Here is a 20,702-nt window from a genome sequence, read left to right on the forward strand (position 1 = left end):
AACAGCTTTCTTGTATAAGAAATATTATATCATAATACACACAGATAATACTTCCCTACGTTAGAATGGGGTATTATTCCTTTTTACAGCTGGATAATTGGAAGAACACAGAATGACATATTTCATGAGTCAGCTGAAAACACTGAATGAGGACTAAGAAGTTCTGGGAATTTTCATCATCGAGTCTTTCCTTCACTAAATGCTTGTTAACTGAATCCCAGGTGTCTAAGTCAGCTTGCACACCAATCCAAGAGCTTCATGGTAGGACTGAAGATCAGGTACCGTAGGGCCGTGGGTGGAAAGGAAGATCCCTGCTAGAAACCACCCAGGATTGCGAGCCGGTTCCGCCAACTGAATGTCTACCAACAAAGGCTCTCAGAAGTGACTTCGTGAGCAAATGGATGCGTGGTATGGGGAGAGGCAGAAGGAAGGCATTTGTGTTAGGGTCCACTAGGAAAACACACCCGCATCAAGGGATAAGGGTGGATTCATCCCACTGAGGAAAGATGAATCAGAACATAGCTGGGTTCTCAAGCTGACTGCCACTTATCAGCCATGGTGCCAGTCAGTCTGCACCTCAGCTGTCTTATTTCTAAAACAAGATCGTCTGTCTTCCCTACTGAATTTATAAGATGGCTTCATGAAGTCATTGAGATTGAATGCATCAAAATGCCTGACCACATCAGCGTATAGTCCACTGAATCTCACACCCAGCCAGGAATTCCATCTCTAAATGGGTGCCCTGAAACAAGCTTTCCTACTTCTCTGCAACACATGACTCACTTTACTATGATCATCTATCATCCAAGTAGAAGCAATGCTTTCAAACCTTTCGAGAACAAAGAATCTAAGTATGTAGTATCTGACATAGGTAGTATCTTTGGGATGCCACAAAAGTGTTCTCAGATAGAAGTTTATAGCAATACACTTCCTCACAAAGCAAGAAAAACTCCCTCATAAACAATGTAACCTTATATCTAAAGGAGCTAGAAAAAGAACAACAAAACCCAAAACCATTAGAAGGAAGGAAATAATGAAGAGCAGAGCAGAAATAAACAAAATTCAAAGTAAACAAACAAAGGAACAGATCAATGCACCAGGAGCTAATATGTAGCATTGCTGGTGTGATGTGGGCTGGGAGCAAACAGTCAAGACAGAATTTTGAGCCATTTTCGGTGCAACAACGTGCTTCTATTACAGGATGGAGCTAGAACCCATGGGTAGGAAGAGCTGCACTTGTGTTTGTGAGAAGTGACTGATTCCATACTTTCTACTTAGTGGGGGCTAAGGGTAATGCAAGTCTCTAAGGAATTTAGAAGTAGCACTTTCAGGACCAGGAGGAGCTAGCTGCTGCTAAGATAAGGTTGTTTACTACTGGCTATGAAAACATCAGTCTTGAAACCCTTCCGATGTGTATCAGTAGGCCATAGGCTTGAGAGGTAATTGCTAGCATCTATCTGGGGAAGTGTTTATGGCTATCAGGGAAAGTGACACTAACCGGGGCCAAGCTCTAGTGGTAAAACGTTAAATAAAGTCCTTGAGAGACCTGTAGGAGGATGACAATCTGTAAGCCTCAGGAATTCTACCTGGAGGCTATGAGCTGCAGCCAAGTCCAGCTTTTGTTTCTTTTTCTTAATTCTTTTTTTTTTTTTTTTAATATGAAGTGTATTGTCAAATTGGTTTCCACACAACACCCAGTGCTCATCCCATCAGGTGCCCTCCTCAATGCTCATCACCCACCCTCCCCTCCCTCCCACCCCCCATCAACCCACAGTTTATTCTCAGTTTTTAAGAGTCTCAATGATGGTTTGCCTCCTTCCCTCTCTGTAACTTGTTTTCCCCCTTCTCCTCCCCCCAGGTCTTCTGTGGAATTTCTCAGGATCCATATAGGAGTGAAAACATATGGTATCTGTCTTTCTCTGCCTGACTTCTTTCACTTAGCAGAACACTCTGCAGCTCCATCCACGTTGCTACAAAAGGCCAGATTTCCTTCTTTCTCGTTGCCAAGTAGTATTCCATTGTATATATAAGCTACAACTTCTCCATCCATTCGTCAGTTGATGGACATTTGGGCTCTTTCCATAATTTGGCTATTGTTGAAAGTGCCGCTATAAACATGGGGGTACAAGTGCCCCTAGGCATCAGCACTCCTGTATCCCTTGGGTAAATTCCTAGCAGTGTTATTGTGGGTCATAGGGTAGATCCATTTTTAATTGTTTGAGGAACTTCACACTGTTTTCCAGAGCGGCTGCACCAGTTTGCATTCCCAGCAACAGTGCAAGAGGGTTCCCTTTCTCCACATCCTTGCCAGCATCTATCGTCTCCCGATTTGTTCATTTTAGCCACTCTCACCGGCGTAAGGTGGTATCTGAGTGTGGTTTTGATTTGTATTTCCCTGATGGGGAGCGACGTTGAGCATCTTTCCATGTGCCTGTTGGCCATCTGGATGTCTTCTTTAGAAAAGTGTCTATTCATGTCTTCTGCCCCTTTCTTCACTGGACTCTTTGTTTTTGGGGTGTGGAATTTGGTGAGTTCTTCATAGATCTTGGATACTAGCCCTTTATCCGATATGGCATTTACAAATATCTTTTCCCATTCCATCAGTTGCCTTTTAGTTTTGTTGATTGTTTCCTTGGCAGTGCAGAAGCTTTTTAGCTTCATGAGGTCCCAATAGTTCATTTTTGCTTTGAATTCCCTTGCCTTTGGAGATGCGTCCAGCAAGAAACTGCTGCAGTTGAGGTCAGAGAGGTTTTTTCCTGCTTTCGCCTCTAGGGTTTTGATGGTTTCCTGTCTCACGTTCAGGTCCTTCATCCATTTTGAGTTTATTTTTGGGAATGGTGTAAGAAAGTGGTCTAGTTGGTCGAGTTTCATTCTTCTGCATGTTGCTGTCCAGTTCTCCTAGCCCCATTTGTTAAAGAGATTGTCTTCTTTCCATTGGATATTCTTTCCTGCCTTGTCAAAGATTAGTTGGCCATACTTTTGTAGGTCTCACCCTGGGGTTTCTATTCTATTCCATTGGTCTATGTGTCTGTTTTGGGGCCAATACCATGCTGTCTTGAGGATGCCAGCTTTGTAGTCGAGGCTAAAGTCTGGGATTGTGATGCCTCCTGCTTTGGTTTTCCTTTTCAACATTACTTTTGGCTATTCGGGGCCTTTTGTAGTTCCATACACATTTTACGATTCCTTGTTCTAGCTTTGAGAGGAATGCTGGTGCCTTTTTGATTGGGATTGCGTTGAATGTGTCGATTGCTTTGGGTAGTATTGACATTTTAACAATATTAATTCTTCCAATCCACGGGCACAGAGTATTTTTCCATTTCTTTGTATCTTCTTCAATTTCCTTCATAAGCTGTCTATAGTTTCAGCATACAGATCTTTTACATCTTTCGTTAGGTTTATTCCTAGGTATTTTAGGATTCTTGGTGCAGTTGTGAATGAGATCGGTTTCTTTCTTTGTTTTTCTGTGGCTTCACTATTAGTGTATGAGAATGCAACCGATTTCCGTACATTAATTTTGTATCCTGCGACTTTGCTGAATTCATGTATCAGTTCTAGCAGACTTTTGGTGGAGTCTGTTGGGTTTTCCATGTATAACATCATGGCATCTGCAAAAAGCGAAAGCTTCACTTCATCTTTGCCAATTTGGATGCCTTTGATTTCCTTTTGTTGTCTGACTGCTGATGCTAGAACTTCCAACACTATGTTAAACAACACTGGTGACAGTGGACATCCCTGTCGTGTTCCTGATCTCAGGTGGAAAGCTCTCAGTTTTTCCCCATTGAGGATGATATTAGCTGTGGGCTTTTCATAAATGGCTTTTGTGATGTTTAAGTATGTTCCTTCTATCCCAACTTTCTTGACGGTTTTGATTAAGAAAGGATGCGGAATTTCATCAAGTGCTTTTTCCGCATCGATTGACAGGATCATACGGTTCTTATCTTTTCTTTTGTTAATGTGATGTATCACACTGATTGACTTGGGAACATCGAACGAGCCCTGCAGCCCAGGAATGAATCCCACTTGATCATGGTGAATAATTCTTTTTCCATGCTGTTGAATTCGATTTGCTAGTATCTTGTTGAGAATTTCTGCATCCCTATTCATCAGGGATATTGGCCTGTAGTTCTCTGTTTTTGCTAGGTCTCTGCCTGGTTTGGGTTCAAAGTAATGCTGGCTTCATAGAATGGGTCTGGAAGTTTTCCTTCCCTTTCTATTTTCTGGAACAGCTTGAGAACGATAGATATTATCTCTGCTTTACATGCCTGGTGATGGGTACTGAGGAGGGCACCTGTTGGGATGAGCACTGGGTGTTGTATGGAAACCAATTTGACAATAAATTTCATATTAAAAAATAAATTAAAAAAAAATCTTTGCATTTCTGGGATAAATACTAATTGATCTCAGTTTAGTTTTGTAATGCAGTCTTGGATTCAGTCAACTATTTTATTGAAAATGTGTATGCCTGAGAAACTGAATAGAAGACCATGGGGCAGGGGAAAGAAAAAAACAGAAAGGGAGGGAGCCAAACCTTAAGAGACTCTTAAAAACTGGGAAGAAATTGAGGGTTGATGGAGGGTGGGTGATGGGTACTGAGGACGGTACCTGTTGGGATGAGCACTGGGTGTCGTATGGAAACCAATTTGACAATAAATGTCACATGAAAAAAAAAATGCCTGGTTGAATTCCCCTGGGAAGCCATCTGGTCCTGGACTCTGATTTGTTGGGAGATATTTTTTAACTGATTAAATTTCTTCGCTGGTTATGGGTCTGCTCATGTTTTCTGTTTCTTCCTATTTGAGTTTTGAAAGTGTGTGGGTGCTTAGGAATTTGTCCATTTCTTCCAGGTTGTCCAGTTTGTTGCCATATCATGTTTCATGGGTTTCCCTGATAAATTGCTTGTATTTATGAGGGATTGGTTGTAATAATTCCATTTTCATTCATTATTTTATTTATTTGGGTCATCTCCGTTTTCTTTTTCAGAAGCCTGGCTGGAAGTTTATCAATTTTGTTTATTTTTTTTTTCAAAAAAAAGAAAAAAAAGAAACAAAAAAACAGCTCTTGGTTTCATTGATCTGCTCTACAGTTGTGGGTTTTTTTTTCCTAATTTATATCTGCTCTGATCTTTATTATTTCTCTTCTTCTGCTGGGTTTGGTGTGCCTTTGCTGTTCTGCTTCTATTTCCTTTAGGTGTGCTGCTAGAGTTTGTATTTGGGATTTTCCTTGTTTCTTGAGATAAGCCTGGATTGCAATGTGTTTTCCTCTCAGGACTGCCTTCGCTGCATCCCATAGAGTTTGGATTGTTGTATTTTCATCTTCATTTGTTTCCATATATTTTTTAATTTCTTCTCTAATTGCCTGGTTAACCCATTCATTCTTTAGGAGGGTGTTCTTTCACCTCCATGCTTTTGAAGGTTTGCCAGACTTTTTCCTGTGGTTGATTTCAAGTTTCATAGCATTGTGGTCTGAAAGTGTGCATGGTATGATCTCAGTTCTTTTATACTTATGAAAGGCTGTTTTGTGACCCAGTGTGTGATCTATCTTGGAGAATGTTCCATGTGCAGTCGAGAAGAAAGTATATTCTGTTGCTTTGGGATGCAGAGTGCTAAATAGATCTGTCAAGTCCATCTGATCCAATGTATCATTCAGGGCCCTTGTTTCTTTAATGATCCTGTGTCTAGATGATCTATCCAATGTTGTCAGTGGAGTATGAAAGCCCCTGCAATGACCACATTCTTATCAATGAGGTTGCTTATGTTCATGATTAATTGTTGTATATATTCGGGGACTTCCATATTTGCCGCATAGACATGTTTAATTGTTAGAACGTCCTGATGGATAGACCCTGTAATTATTATATAATGTCCTTCCTCATCTCTTGATACAGCCCTTAATGTAAAGACTAGTTTGTCTGATAAAAGTATGGCTACTCCAGCTTTCTTTTGACTTCCAGTAGCATGACAGTTCTCCATCCCCTCACGTTCAATCTGAAGGTGTCCTTAGGTCTAAAGTGAGTCTCTTGTAGACAGCAAATAGATGGGTCTTGTTTTCTTTTATCCATTCTGATACCCTATGTCTTTTGGTTGGAGCATTTAGTCCATTTACATTCAGTGTTATTGCTGAAAGATATGGGTTTAGAGTCATTGTGACATCTGTCGTTTTCATGCTTGTCGTGGTGTCTCTGGTACTTTGTGGTCCTTGCAACATTTCCCTCACAGAATCCCCCTTAGGATCCCTCATAGGGATGGTTTAGTGGTGATGAATTTTTCAGTTTTTGTATGTTTGCGGAGACCTTTATCTCTCCTTCTATTCTGAATGACAGGCTTGCTGGATAAAGGATTCTCGGCTGCATATTTTTCCTGTTCATCACATTGAAGACTTTCTGCCATTCCTTTCTGGACTGCCAAGTTTCAATAGACAGGTCTGCTACTACCCTTCTGTGTCGACCTTTGTATGTTAGGGCCCATTTATCCCTAGCTGCTTGCAGGATTCTCTTTATCCTTCTTTTTCCACTTTCACTATGATATGTCGTGCAGAAGATCGATTCAAGTTATGTCTGAAGGGAGTTCTCTGTACCTCCTGGATTTCAATGCATGTTTCTTTCCCCAGATTGGAGAAGTTCTCAGCTATTATTTGTTCAAGTACACCCTCAGCCCCTTTTCCTCTGACTCTTCTGGAATTTCTATGATATGGACATTTTATCAAAGAACAAAGATTAGGTGAAGGCCCCTACTTGAAATATCTTCATTGTCTGCCATGGGGACCCTTTGAGGTTTGACACAAGAGCAGAAGCCAGAAGAGAAATGTCTGGACCAGAGCGAATACCTTGAAAATCTTTCATTTTCCTGGACAGGCCATGGGGATATTGGTCTAATGTGCATATTATAAAAATACCCAAATGTAACAGTCACTAGTCCATTTAGGCTAATCTATTAGGCAATAAAGTGTAAAGTTGTTAAAGGTTTTCTACAGGTGATGTTTATTTAGTAAAAGGAAGATTTAAATAATGAGGACAGGCACGAAGGTGGCTCAAACAGTCGAGTTTCTGAGTGGAATATGGCTCAGGTCATGATCTCATGGTTCTTGAGATCAAGTCCCAAGTCAGGCTCTGCAATGACAGCTTGAAGCCCTGGTCAGGATTCTCCTTCTTGCTCTTTCCAAATAAATAAAGAGGAAACAACAAATACAGACGGAGAAAAAATATACATTCTTTGAAAATAATAGCCCCTAAGACATGGTGTCATCTTCACAGTCCTTTCGCTTTGAGTGCAGCAGGTGTCTGTGTTTGTGTCTACGAGTGGTGTGCAGGTTGGGCATCCATCCAGGACTATGGTCTTGTATTACGGAATGTGCCCACAGTGGACAGGCACAGTCCTGTCCCCTTCTGCATTCTCAGGGGCCACACATCATCCTTTCCTCTGCGTCTCCAGAAGCTGAACGACTGAGCCAATTCCAATATTTTGACTCTTATCATTGAACACAAGGGCACATGTGTACCGGAACTCTCTCTTTCTTCAGGCGTGTACACCTAGCACAATTTGGGGACATAATTTCTGGCATTTTTCGGGGGCTGCCTCCAGTTTCCAACATCTACAGACTCTTTACTCTGTTGCGTTCTATGTGAAAATCAGGGACCCCAGGGAGTGAGTGGATCCCTGAAGAATCAGGAGGACAAGCCAGCACTGAGGCCATCAGGGTACCTAGGAGTGACCCATGGGGCAGGGAAGAAACCACACTCCCTCATTCTGACCTCCTGCACAGCATCCCTCCCCATGTCCTAGAACACACTCATCCAGGCCCCATCCCATGACAAAGCCCAGTGGCCTGTGTGCCTCCTGGTCCATAGCTCTGCTTCTCAGAAGAGCAGCCAGTCCCTGCTTTCAGGTCAGTGGAGGATGCAGGCTGGGCCACTGCTGTCTGCCTCCTGGCCCTCCTCCCAGGCTGGGTCGCTTACTCTCAGGAAAGTACCTTAAGTGCAGGTCAGGTCAATGAGTTAAAGACCAGGACCTGAATGGGTTCACCCTGAGGATTCAGGGCCAACAGCAAGAACCACTTGCACCTCGGCAAGCAAGAGAGTCCTTTACACAGCACATCAGGAGCTCAGGGAGACTGTAGGATGGAGACTCAGTCAGGCTTCTGGTAGCGAGTCAAGCCCCTCTACCCTTCAGGCTCCTCCAGCAGTGGCGCCCGGCACCTGCCAGCCTCATCTTTGGGGAGCAGTGTCCCTGTCATGAGCAGCCACACAGCACCCTCTGGTGACCGACCACAAGACACACAGGAATACTGCAGGGCTCCCTGATCTCCCAGCAAAGAAAGTGCCATTCCAACTGACACATCCTCAGAGGATTCCAGGCAGATCAGACACAACTCTGTAAAATCCAATGCTTTTGAGGTACCTTTCAGGAAGTCTATGAAAAATGTAGGTCTCTTCCCAACTGCAGTTTTCTGAGATGAATTCACTGAGCGGTAGAGTCAGGCACTGGTTTCCAGGACACAAAAGAGAGACAAGGTGGCCAGCTCCCAAGACGCACAGGGCGTGTTGTGGCAATGTGTTGGGAACCATATATTTATGTTACAGCTCTCTGGGTCTGGTTCAAAGAAAACATATATCCAAACATACCTTATTTATGGACTTGTTGGATTATATCAACCACAAAACATTTTAGAAAATTTGCACACTCTCACTCCATATACCTGCTTACTCTCATCTACTTTCGATCACATCATCCTATATTCCCAGATACTTTTTCACTTACTGGGAGTGCATGATATGGTCTAGACAGACCGCAGTGACTCTACAACATTACTAGTAGACCTAATAAATGATTTCAGTCATGTTAAGATATGTATGTCGTTTTCCATAATGTGCTTCATTTCTGTACATGAATCACAAACTATCAGAGCGAGAAATTAAGAAAATAATTTCAAGTAACTCCGAAGGAAGAAAATACTTGACAATAAATCACCCGACAGGCCCCTGGGTGTCACAGACAGTGAAGCATCTGACTTTGGCTCAGGTCGTGACCTCATGACTTGTGTTATGAGATGTCGGATCGGCTCTGTGCTGACAGCTCAGAGTCTGGAGCCTGCTTCAGATTCTGTGTCTCCCTTTCTCTCAACTCTTCCCCACTCATAAACGTGCTGTCTCTCTCTCTTTCTGTGTGTGTATGTGTGTGTGTTTCCAAGTACCTCTCTGTGTCAAGAATAAATAAACATAAAAAAATTCAAAAAGAAAAGAATGAATTTAACCATGAAGATGAAAGACCTCTTTACTGAAAACCAGAAAGCAGTGGAGAAAGAATTTGAACAGACAGAAATAAGCATAAAGACATTCTATGCTAGTGGATCCCAAGAATTAAGATTCTCAAAATGTCCACACTACTTAGAGCCATCTACACATTGCCTAGGTGCAATCCTTTCAAACTTGAAGCACGTTCCCAAAAATAGAATAATCCTTCAAGGTGGACAGAAGCACAAAAGGCTCTGAATACCAAAGTCATTGTGAGAAGGAAGAAAACAGCTGGAAGCACCATGCTTTCTGATCTGAAACTAGATATCAAAGCTAAAATAACCCAAGCAGTACACTATTGGGGTAAAAGCAGACACAGAGGTCACTGGACCAGAACTGAAGGCCCAGGAAGAAACCCACACATATGTAACCAATTATTTCACAACCAAAGAACCAAGAGTATAACCTGAGGCAAAGGCAGTCTCCTCAATAGGCGGTGCCCAGAATCACTGGGCACAGAAAAACAACAGGCATGGAAAAACAACTTGACACCTATTTAGCATCACACACAGAAACGAAGTTAAAATGTATTACAGACTTGAGACCTGAAACCAGAAAGTCCTGGGTAAAACCTTGGGCAGGAGGTGTGGGAAATCGCACAACGATGTCCTGAGTTGGGAGATTATAGGGAACGCTTTGCAGAGCAGATCACTGCTCTCTGGCCTTCCTGCAAACAGTTGCAGCAGCTCACTTACCTAGTTGGTGTGTATCTGGGGGGCAGGCGAGACTTGGCTGATCTAGCGTGTGTCGCTAGGGGCTGGGTTCTGCATGGGCTCACCAAGCCTTGGACCGTGTTGTCGTGTGGAATATTTTATCCTGTCTCGATGTGGTTCGCACCATGTCTTCAATACGTTCTTTCTAGCATGTGGTCCGCTGACGTGTTGTACATCGTTTGTAGGCTTAATGAATGTGGGAGCCTGAGAGCAGCTTGCGGAGACGTCCCTTAAACTACCTGTCACCTCTCTTTTATTTCCATGGAGTCTGAAGCAACCCTTTCTGCTGTCCTTGGCTTTGCTGGACAAAGCCAAATGCCAAACCCACGAGAAGGTTGGGATCTCAGTCTTGACTTGAGTTTTGGGATTTGACACCAGAAGCCAAAGCTACAAAGGAAAACTAAACAAGTGGGACTACATGAAACTAAAAAAACAAGTTTTGCACAGCAACAATATCTTCCACAGAATGGAAAGGCAACATAGTGAATGGGAGAAAATACATGCAAACTACATACGTGGTCAAGGGTTAAAACAGAAAAGATATCAAGATCTCCTACAGCGCAACAATGCAAAAGCAAAGAGCAATGACGGACCTGGCAGAGTCCCGAAGAGGCATTCTTCCAATGAAGACATACAGATGGCCACCACATACATGAAGAGAAGTTCCATGTCTCTCCACATTAGGGAAATGAAAGTCCAAAGCCAGAGATATCACCTGAAACAGGTCTGAACGGTCTTATCAAAAAGACAAGAAAACACAAGCGTCGGGACACTATGGAAGAAAGCGAATCATTGGGCCCTGTTGGTGGCATTGGAACTTGGTGCAGAGGCAGTCGCAAACAATGTAAAGTTTCCTCACACAATTCAGAGGAGAACATCCATATCATCCAGCACTTCCCTCAATTACCCCCCTAGGTACAACTCAGAACACATGAAATCACTAACTCCCGAACATACCTTCACACCTGTTTTATGCCACAGTGTTTTATAATAGCCTGGAGGGCATTATGCCAAGTGAAAGAACTCACACGGAGAAAAACACATACAGAATGCTCGCACATATATGGGGAATCTGAAACAAAAACTAAGATAACAAAAAACAAAAATCCTCAAAACAGAATGAAACAAGCCCATCAATAAATACATAAAGATGATTGCAAAGGTGGGGGGGGGGGAGCAGCAAGGAGGGAAATAGGTTAATGGTCAAGAGACATCACTGAATAAAAAAAGACCTTGTCAACAGGGAAAGACAGAGTAAAGGTGACTCAATATCTCAAATTCTAGCTTCCTCTATTTCAGAGACCTTAGTTCAGTCCCTTCCATTCACTAGACCTACATGAATAGTAACGAATTATCAGGACTTGGCAGTTTTTGCAAGATGAGTTCTTTACTTAGGATTTCGTATCAAAAAGACACAGTGTGTAGATTATAAAAAAGACTTAGATTATAAATAAAGACCATGTCAACAGGGAAAGAGAGAGTAAAGGTGACTCAATATCTCAAATTCTAGCTTCCTGTATGTCACAGACCTTGGTTCAGTCCATTCCATTCACTAGACTTATGCGCATCATAACGAATTATCAGGACTTGGCAGTTTTTGCAAGATGAGTGCTTTACTTAAGATTTCGTATCCAAAAGGACAGAGTGCTTACATTACTAGGTAACTGAGATTTTCCATTATTTTTATGGTTTATGATGTCACAAAAAACTCCTTAGATCTAAGTGGACACTTTCATTACTCTAAACATATGTACAAACCACTAAAACAGTACAATAAAGGTAAGGTGCATTGTCCATCGCACAAAAGTGATTGTTTTTCTCCTTGTTGTAGCGAGCGTTTGGTGACGAAAAGGTTCCGGGTATCGAGCTCCTTATCAAATTCCATGCGATGGGTTATGCAGAATATAGTAATCATGGTAATCAAGAAAATAATGATCCTCAAGAGAATCATAATCTCCTGAATTGCTGACAGAGACAACTCACCTCCCGAGGGAAAAACAGATGCCTAGGAGCCTCAGCTGCTCAAAGTGGCCTACACCACACCATCTTACTGAAAATATAAAGCACCAGTCAGCTTGATATGTAAGTTTGGGAAAGCCTCAGTTCTTAGACTTTTGCTTTCGGTGAGGTCACGGTGCTGCTTGCAGGAAGTTTTCATCCGTTGTAACAGCATTGGGACACACTATTGAAATGAGAATTTCCTATGCAACAAAACTATGTCTCTGGAAAGGACTGGGACACTGTCGCGGTCCGGACTAAATACAGGACACGGCATCGCAGACACACAGATGCACAAACACAAAGGCCAACAACCTGACACAGGTGGAACCCATGCAATGAAAGAGCATTTGCTCAAGACCTCATTTCCAAAAGAGGCTGAGAGACCAGCACGGTCTGCTCAGATACAAATGCACTGGTTTCTAGAGACCCGGTCAGCTCAGAGTCACTTCTCCCTCATGCTGCCTGGTGAATCCTGGAGGAGATGTGATTCCTAAGGTCTGAAACTCTTGAAACACGGAACAAATGCAAGACAGGAGGCGCTCCACGGAAAACAGGAAGCACGACGCCCGATGGATAGGAACAACAAAACCCACAAGTCTGCCTTGGACAAGGAGCTTTTCCATCCGCCTTCCTCGCCAGAGTGCGAAGAAGAGGTTCCCACCCAACATGTCCCAAAAAGATGACTTTGGACTCCATCCACAACACCCAGTTCTCTTCAGCACACACGTCCATGTAGGAAAGAGTCTGCACCACCCTCTAAAACACAGAAGCGCCACTTCTTCCTGGCTCACTGGCTACGAGTTCATTGATTGAATGCAAATTGCCTTCAGAAATGAAGAGCTCAACAGGGAGTTGCACTTACCCTAATCCAGACCCCTACCCTGTAGTCCCATTGACTCCCACGATAGAGGTTCCCCTTTAGCCACAAGTGGGGTGAGATCTCCCCCTTCCCATCAGAGGGTGCAACTCTGCCACGAGGGGCGGGGCGCGGCGGGGCCGGGCAGGGCAGGAGAGCAGGTGTGGAAGGGGGAGGCAGGAGGCCTGTGTTCACCTGCTGCTTCCACTCTCCATCCCTTCAACACCGTCCCCTGCTGGCCTCCAGCAACTCAGGCCCACCACCCTGACTCTCCCTGGAATGTTTCTCTGGAATCTCAGGTCCCTTGTGCTTCATTTTCACAGGCAGGATGTTTCCTCCTGCTCATGGCTGCGACTTCCCTGGCCCTACCTTGATATTTTCCCACAACCGCAGGTCCACGTTTTCCTTCCTTCCTTTGTTCGTTCTTTCGTTCGTTCCTTCCCATCTCCACCCTCCAACCACCAACCCAGTCAGACCTCCATGGCACTCAGGTCGCCCCCCCCACCCCCGACCTGAGCCACGCCCCACCACCGGAGCCTAAACCCCTAATGGATCTGGGGCCTCCTCCTCCAGGGAACCCGGGTCCAACCCAGAAAGCTCACTCCTGAGTCCTCCAGACTGCAGCTGCAAAGGAGCCAAAGAAGAACCCGGAGCACGAGTGAGGGGGGGGTGGTCATGGAAGGGGAAGACAGAGAGGGGCAGGGTGGAAGGCCACATGGGACCTTGTCACTAGGATCCCTACCTTGGCAGTACTGCGACTGAGGCAGGTCCTGGAGGGAGGCTGTGGGTCTCAGCTGCTGCAGCTTTAGGCTTCTCCCAGATGGTCTTTCGGGGGCGTGGGGGGCGGGGCATCGCATCGCGCTCTGCCCCTGCAAGGGCTGGCACTCCAGCAGAGCAACCAAAACCGAGGGGACCCGGGAGCGTGTCGCGCGCCCTGGCCTCTGGTCCAGGAGCAGCAGGAGCAGCTGGGCCACCACCCTACTAGGCTGGAGGCTCATGGCTCCCAGTCTTAACCGCGTGGGGGGCGCGAGCGCTACCGTTAGCGCTAGGGCTACCCCTAGGGCAACAGCCAAGGTTACTGGGTCACAGGCGACAGGCAGCAGCATGTCCCCGGTCGGGGAGGCGGGGTGGGGGGCGTCAGCCCCTGACTGGCACAGACACTTGGGGGCCTGGGGCGGCAGACAGGCTGGGAGCCAGGATACAGAACACCACTACAGCCTCACCTGTGCCCCTCAACGGGCTCCGCCCCTGGCCCAAGCGCATGCGCACACTTGTGCGTGCCCTCCCGCACACCTGCTTGGTCCCGCAATCCAGGCCGCCCCATCCCCCCATCCCCCCACCCCCGCCCCCCCTCAGGGGGCACAGCTCCTGGGCGACAGGGTCTGCACCACTGCACCTCGCTGGGCCCACCAGATGCTCTGACCGCCTACCCGCCAGCCTGACACCCAGGAGCCAGGCAGAGGGCTCCAGAGACCAGGCCAGTGGCACAGGGACTGGCAGGTGTCTCCTCCAAAGTGGACAACTCCCTTTCTCCCCTCAAGAAACCCAGGAGGCTTACTGCAAAGCAGGTTTCCCAGGGAGGTGCCTCGACGTGAACTAGTGCTCCCTCTTGCATCCTAGGACTCTGTGTTTGTTCTTCACTCTGCCTCACGTTGCCGCCAACCGTGGACATCTATCTGCAGCTGGGCACCCTCCTCGCTTGTGACCCATGACCGCAAGGGCAGCCCTAAGGGACAGGGAGACACACTGGGCACTCGAGACTCCTTCCACCTCCCTTCTCCTTGAAAGGCCGGTGCTTTTCAGCTCTGCATGCCCTTCCCATGGCCCTACCTGGACTGCACCCCCAGCGGTCCCACCCTCAAGTCCACCCTGCCACCGTGGACTGTGGCACATCCTTCAACTCTGTGGAACCGCCTGTCCACCTCCGCTACCTCCCAACCCCCATGTTTCCTTCACAGTGTGCCTCAGATCCCAACTCCTCCGTGCCATTTTTCTTTTCTTGGGTTTCAATTGCTTTTCAACGTTTCTTTCTTTTGGTGAGAGAGAGAGAGAGAGAGAGAGAGAGAGAGAGAGAGAGAGAGGGGCCATCACCCATGCGATTGTGCAGCAAGCATCGACTGAACGTGCAAGGTGTACCAGACCCTGCTCTGGATGGCGAAGTGTAACTGAACACAGATATATGGAATTCTTTCCATTTAACTGGCGAACTGGGCTGCAGTTTCAACATTCACACTATACTTGCAGTCATGTGGTTTATGAGCGTTTTCATACTTGAAAACAATCCATCGTAGGAGGCACTTCATTGACTTCTCAACCACAAGTCGTTTACTTCCTACTGGCCTAGATCTTAATGGAATTTCTTTAAATGTTTTTCAATGGTTCTTTTTGAGAGAGAGGGAGACAAAGCGTGAGTGGGGGAGGGGCAGAGACAGAGGGAGACACAGAATCGGAAACAGCCTGTCAGCACAGAGCCCGATGCGGGGCTCGAACCCACGAACCGTGAGATCATGATCTGACAAGGCGGCGGACACTCAACCCACTGAGCCACCCTGGCGCCCCGATACTCTCATATATCTTAATACTATATGTCTGTAAGCTCACTAATTACAATTTTTTACTTATTGTTTTCCTAATTCTTCTATTTAAAAGTCAATGATCATTGACTTCTTAAAGATATTCAGGGATAGCTATAAAACGTCATATTCATTAATACGTAGAGATCGCACACAAACACACACATAGATGTTTACTCTTCTTGTTGCCTTCATACAACGTGTCCCGGAGGGAGAATATTTTCCTTCAGCTCAGGAATTACCTTCGTATGTTTTGTGGTGCATATCTAGGGATGCATTTTCTATGGTTTGTGGGACATAGGTTCTCACAGATCACTACTTAAAAATCCTTGCCTTGAAAGCAAGGAATGAGTGAAAAGGTGGATATTTTAGGCACTCTAGACCAGGCTGATAACATGCTCCCAGGTGCATTTCCTTGTTCTCTTTCCCCTTGATCGCCCCTTGTGCTGCTGGTTGTGCAAGTCCCTGATATCCTCGGGAGGGAGAAGGGACAAAATGGAGGAACTCTGGGGTCCTCAGTGACCACATGAAGGACTTTAGTCTCCAATCTAAACACACACCCAGCTCTGTCATGTGAGGAAATCTATGGGGACATGCTTTTTGAAATGTGGCGCGTTCTCTGGTAATTCAGCATAACCTAATACACGTACGAAATGTTAACCCGCAAGGTAATTTAGACATCAGCCTAGTTCCATGAAAATTGGCTGTTTCAGTCAGTAGGGCATGAGACTCTTGATCTTGGAGTGTGATTTCACGCCCCAAATTACGACTAGAGTGGACTCAACAGATATACGATAAAATAAGTATTGGAAAATGACCCAGGTAAATTAGGCTACAATGACTGAGCTGCTAATTGGTGGGTGGGATCCCTTTACCTCCTCAGTCAGCCCCCAGAAATGAGCATCTGAGCATTCACATAGTGCCAGTGCTGGTAAGGCAGCCACATCTTCCCTCTAGGAGTTCAAGGACTAGCCAGGAAGATGGAAAGAACATGAAACAAAAATGGGAATGACATGAGCAAGGACTCCATGGAAAATTCAAGGTGCAACAAGTGGGTCCTGAGCTCCACCAGGGGAGGGTCTGACAAGGCTGTGCTGAGGAAACGTTAATATTACTTGCCGCAGTGCAAGACGAGTCAGCCCTGCTCAAGTCCGAGGGAATGTATCCCGGCAGAAGGCACAGTGGGGCAGACACTCGGAGGCAGAGGCCATTGTTTCAGAGGGGACGTGTGAAAGGAGACCAGGGAGATCGGAAAGAGCTGCGGAGGACAGCAGAGAGGGAGGGTGAGGAGGAGCAGCGCCTGGGGCAGGAGGACGTTGTGACTACTCTGCTCTAGTGCCGTGGGACAATATTCCCCCACCCTTAGTGGCTTCCCCATAAACTTCCCACCTCACAGGCCCAGGGGACCAGGAATTCAGCAGGGCTCAGCTGAGGGCTCCTGCCAGAGCCTCTCAGGAGCTTGGGGCTGCTGTCATCACTCAGACAGAACCTGCTTCACTCAACCCCTGAGCCCACTTCAGGGTGGTGGCAGGATTCAGTCCACATCGAGTGCCTTAGTTCTTCCCTGTCTGTTGTTGTCTCTCAGGGCTAGGCTGTGTGTACCTGTCCATGTCACGACTCAACACGGGGGTTGGTCCCCACTGTGAGGAGCTGAGAGACAACACAGAGAGTGACAGTGAGCATGTGGCCATGCCATGCAAATTTTATCACCTAAACTTGTTTGGTCTGGGGCCACGGTGCCATCTTCTTTGCAACAGAAATCAAACACTACGTCCATACCTCACTCCAGGAAGGAAATCCACAAGGATGTGTTGACAGGATGTGGGGATCCCAGGGAGCCAATGAGGGGAGGAGAAAGTGAAGACCCTGATAGGGTCAGTGCCTTGCCCAGAATCACAGACGGGTAGAAAGTCAGAACCAGGCGTGACCCCAACTTCATGTCCTCAAAATGGGGTCCTGGATTTGACCCAGGATTTCGAAGGGGGTCTGGAAAAGGGTGTGTTACTGTCACTGGGTGCAGACATGGAGGTGGCGTGGGGGTGAGGCTGAAGAGGAGCGTCACAGAAGACATCCCAGCACGTTCTTCCCTGAGGAGGAGCCCCAGGCCAGGGCAACTCACTGAGTGCCACCCTGTCCCCATTGTATGTACCCAGTGGAAAGGCAGGGAATGGCTCGTGGCACACTACTGACAAAGTCTACGTAAAAGAGAGTTCTGTCCTACTAGGCCCCAACTCCAATCCCTCCTGTAGGGATTGCTTTAGAAAGTAGAGAACCTAAGCTCCTAGGAAATGTTTGGCCATCCTTCCCTAGGTGGGGATGTGACCTTCTGGGACCCCAGAAAACGAGCACTGGTAAACACACTACACACACACACACACTCACGCACGTACGCACACCTGGAAGGACTATGGGCTGGGATCCGAGCAGCAGCAGAATCAGAGGAGATGAGACGTTGAAGTCAATGTGGTTGGATGAACTTCCAACAGGTGACACCACTGCTCCAATTTCACAGGTATCATCCCACATATGCCTGAGGACATCCTGAGGACATCCTGAGGACATGCTAGAATGATCTCCATTGGGCAGAAAAGACACGGACCATCCCTGAAAAGCACAGTCGCGAATCTGGGACCAGAAAGAGGTAAGAAAGAAGAGTTCTGTCTCAACCCAGATAGGTCTCACAGCTGGGACCCTGGCTGCCCCCAGAGCTTCTCAGGGGACTGTGGAGAGGGGTGCATTGGTGGAACTGTGTACCGATGGGACATTTCATGGAGAATGGGGGTGAGCAGTCAGCAAAGAGAGGACTATTTGCAAAGGTGTTATCCCAGAGGGGGACTCAGGAGGTGGATCCTAGGCCGTGACATCACTTTGCTCACAATAGGCCCCAGGAAAGCTTGGAACTCCTGTACCCTGGCACCCATGTTCTAGGAAGGTCCCATACCAGGCTCACTTGCCTACAGACACAGAGACTTTAGGATGTTCTCTTGTTGTTTTCCCAGGTACTGGGGCTCTGGATGCCAGAAACCCCAGTGCGCAGGATTACTCAGATGTTGGAGAGGTTTCCTTAACCCACGCTGGCGATGCCTCAGGATGTTTTCCGGGAGGTCACATAAGGTAACACAGAACAGCCTAGAGCAGGCCAGGTCAGGTCAGGTCACAGCTCGGAGCCCTCCCTGGGCACCCCCATCCCCTCATGTTCAGTTTCGGGGAAAGGGGGACATGGGGGCCGGTCCTCCCTGGGACCGGAGCAGGTTCGATGGCAGTGGACCACCTGGTGGACCCATCATGGCCATGCACATGTCATGCTGGAAGGAGGAAAAAGGGATCTCTGAGGTGCCTCTAACCTGTAACAGGTTGAATCCAAGGCCCTCATGCCACCTTGCTTCTCCTCCGTGGGGGAGGTGAGTGCACACTGTGGTGTCATATCTGGAATGAATTCTTATGGGTCTGAGGACAAGTGAAAGCAAGCAGACACGGCTTTGAGGACTCCTGCCTGCCTGCTGGGCACTGTCTTTACAGAGCCACATGCCACAGATGGAGGAGAAGCTGAATGAGAGCCCCTGCTCTACTTCCCTGAAGGAAAGGAGGAAGCCCCATGCCATCAGCACGAAGCCCCGCTGGCTCAGGGTGAGTGCAGGTACCAGGGAAACCCAACACCAAGGGCCCAGAGGCAATGCAAAGAATCCCAGGTCCCAAAAAACACACTGCTGCTCCCCTGGTAGCTCTCGGAGACTCCTGGTCCCAGATGAACCTGGAACCCCATCTGCTCCCCAAACATGCCAGCAGGGCCCAGCCCCTGCCACGGCCAGACGCAACGTCACTCGCCACTTATTTGGAGGAAGATCAGAAAAGAGGCGTGAGACCATTTCACGTCCCATTCTGTCTAGAATGTATTGGCATTGTTGTACACGTTTCCCCGACGAACGTTCCCAGGGGTCCCGGGTCGCCCGACCATCCTTCCACACCTTCTCCACGTCTGACACACGTTCGTGAGGAGCAGGGAGATTTTTACCCAAAGGACATGGGGCTCATTGCATTATGTCTACTTCTCTGCACTTTGGTGGCCAAGCAACACGCCCCTGGGGCCCCTCCAGATCAGGAGCAAGGGCCTTACCACCTTGACAACATTCTGGAAATGTGACCACTCACCTCACCCATTCAACCCTTCACAAATGTGGGACTGTGACAGGATTCCCTTCTCTTGCCATGTCACAGTGCTGCACTGAACATCCTACATGTCCTATTATCCTGATCCAACCTCTGCCAGGTACTGTCCCTATCTTCGGATCCCCAGAATGGACTGTGCTGTTAGAAATCACAGGGACACTGCTGTTCATGTGGGGAGGTGCCGTGCATACTCATCTAACAATCTGACCTGAGATTCTTTTTCCTTGGTGGTTTTTTAAAAAATATATATATATGAAATTTATTGCCAAATTGGTTTCCATACAACACCCAGTGCTCATCCCAACACATGCCCTCCTCAGTACCCATCACCCACGCTCCCCTCCCTCCCACCCCCATCAGCTCTCAGTTTGTTCTCAGTTTTTAGGAGTCTCTTATGCTTTGGCTCTCTCCCACTCTAAGCTCTTTTTTTTTCTTCGCCGCCTCCATGTGTTCCTGTTAAGTTTCTCAGGATCCACAAAAGAGTGGACACATATGGTATCTGTCTTTCCTTGTATGGCGTATTTCACTTAGCAGAACACTCTCCAGTTCCATCCACGTTGCTACAAAGGGCCATATTTCATTCTTTCTCATTGCCACGTAGTACTCCATTGTGTATATAAGCCACAATTTCTTTATCCACTTATCAGGTGATGGACATTTAGGCTCTTTCCATAATTTGGCTATTGTGGAGAGTGCTGCTATAAACATTGGGGTACAAGTGCCCCTCTGCATCAGCACTCCTGTATCCCTTGGGTAAATTCCTAGCAGTGCTACTGCTGGGTCATAGGGTAGGTCTATTTTTAATTGTTTGGAACCTCCACACTGTTTTCCAGAGTGGCTGCACCAGTTTGCATTCCCACCAATAGTGCAAGAGGGTTCCCGTTTCTCCACATCCTCTCCAGCATCTATAGTCTCCTGATTTGTTCATTTTGGCCACTCTAACTGGCGTGACGTGATAGCTGAGTGTGGTTTTGATTTGTATTTCCCTGATGGGGAGCGACGTTGAGCATCTTTTCATGTGCCTGTTGGCCATCCGGATGTCTTCCTTAGAGAAGTATCTACTCATGTTCTCTGCCCACTTCTTCAGTGGATTCTTTGTTTCTCAG

General features: G+C 46.8%; 1 protein-coding gene across 5 annotated transcripts in view; it reads left to right on the forward strand.

The window, feature by feature from the left end:
- Nucleotides 1-20,702, forward strand: part of LOC125160817 (ral guanine nucleotide dissociation stimulator-like) — a 104,257-nt gene that overhangs the window by 73,153 nt on the left and 10,402 nt on the right. The window contains exons 1-2 of one of the 5 annotated variants that reach the window (XR_007150386.1): nucleotides 18,335-18,543; nucleotides 18,949-19,056. The exons of the other annotated variants lie outside the window; for them this stretch is intronic. The gene's annotated coding sequence lies outside the window, so the exon portion shown is untranslated. Of the gene's footprint in view, nucleotides 1-18,334; nucleotides 18,544-18,948; nucleotides 19,057-20,702 lie in introns of those variants that run through there. 5 annotated transcript variants of the gene reach the window in all.

This window comes from Prionailurus viverrinus, chromosome A2 (genome assembly GCF_022837055.1).
Source record: "Prionailurus viverrinus isolate Anna chromosome A2, UM_Priviv_1.0, whole genome shotgun sequence".
NCBI classification, from domain to species: Eukaryota; Metazoa; Chordata; class Mammalia; order Carnivora; family Felidae; genus Prionailurus; species Prionailurus viverrinus.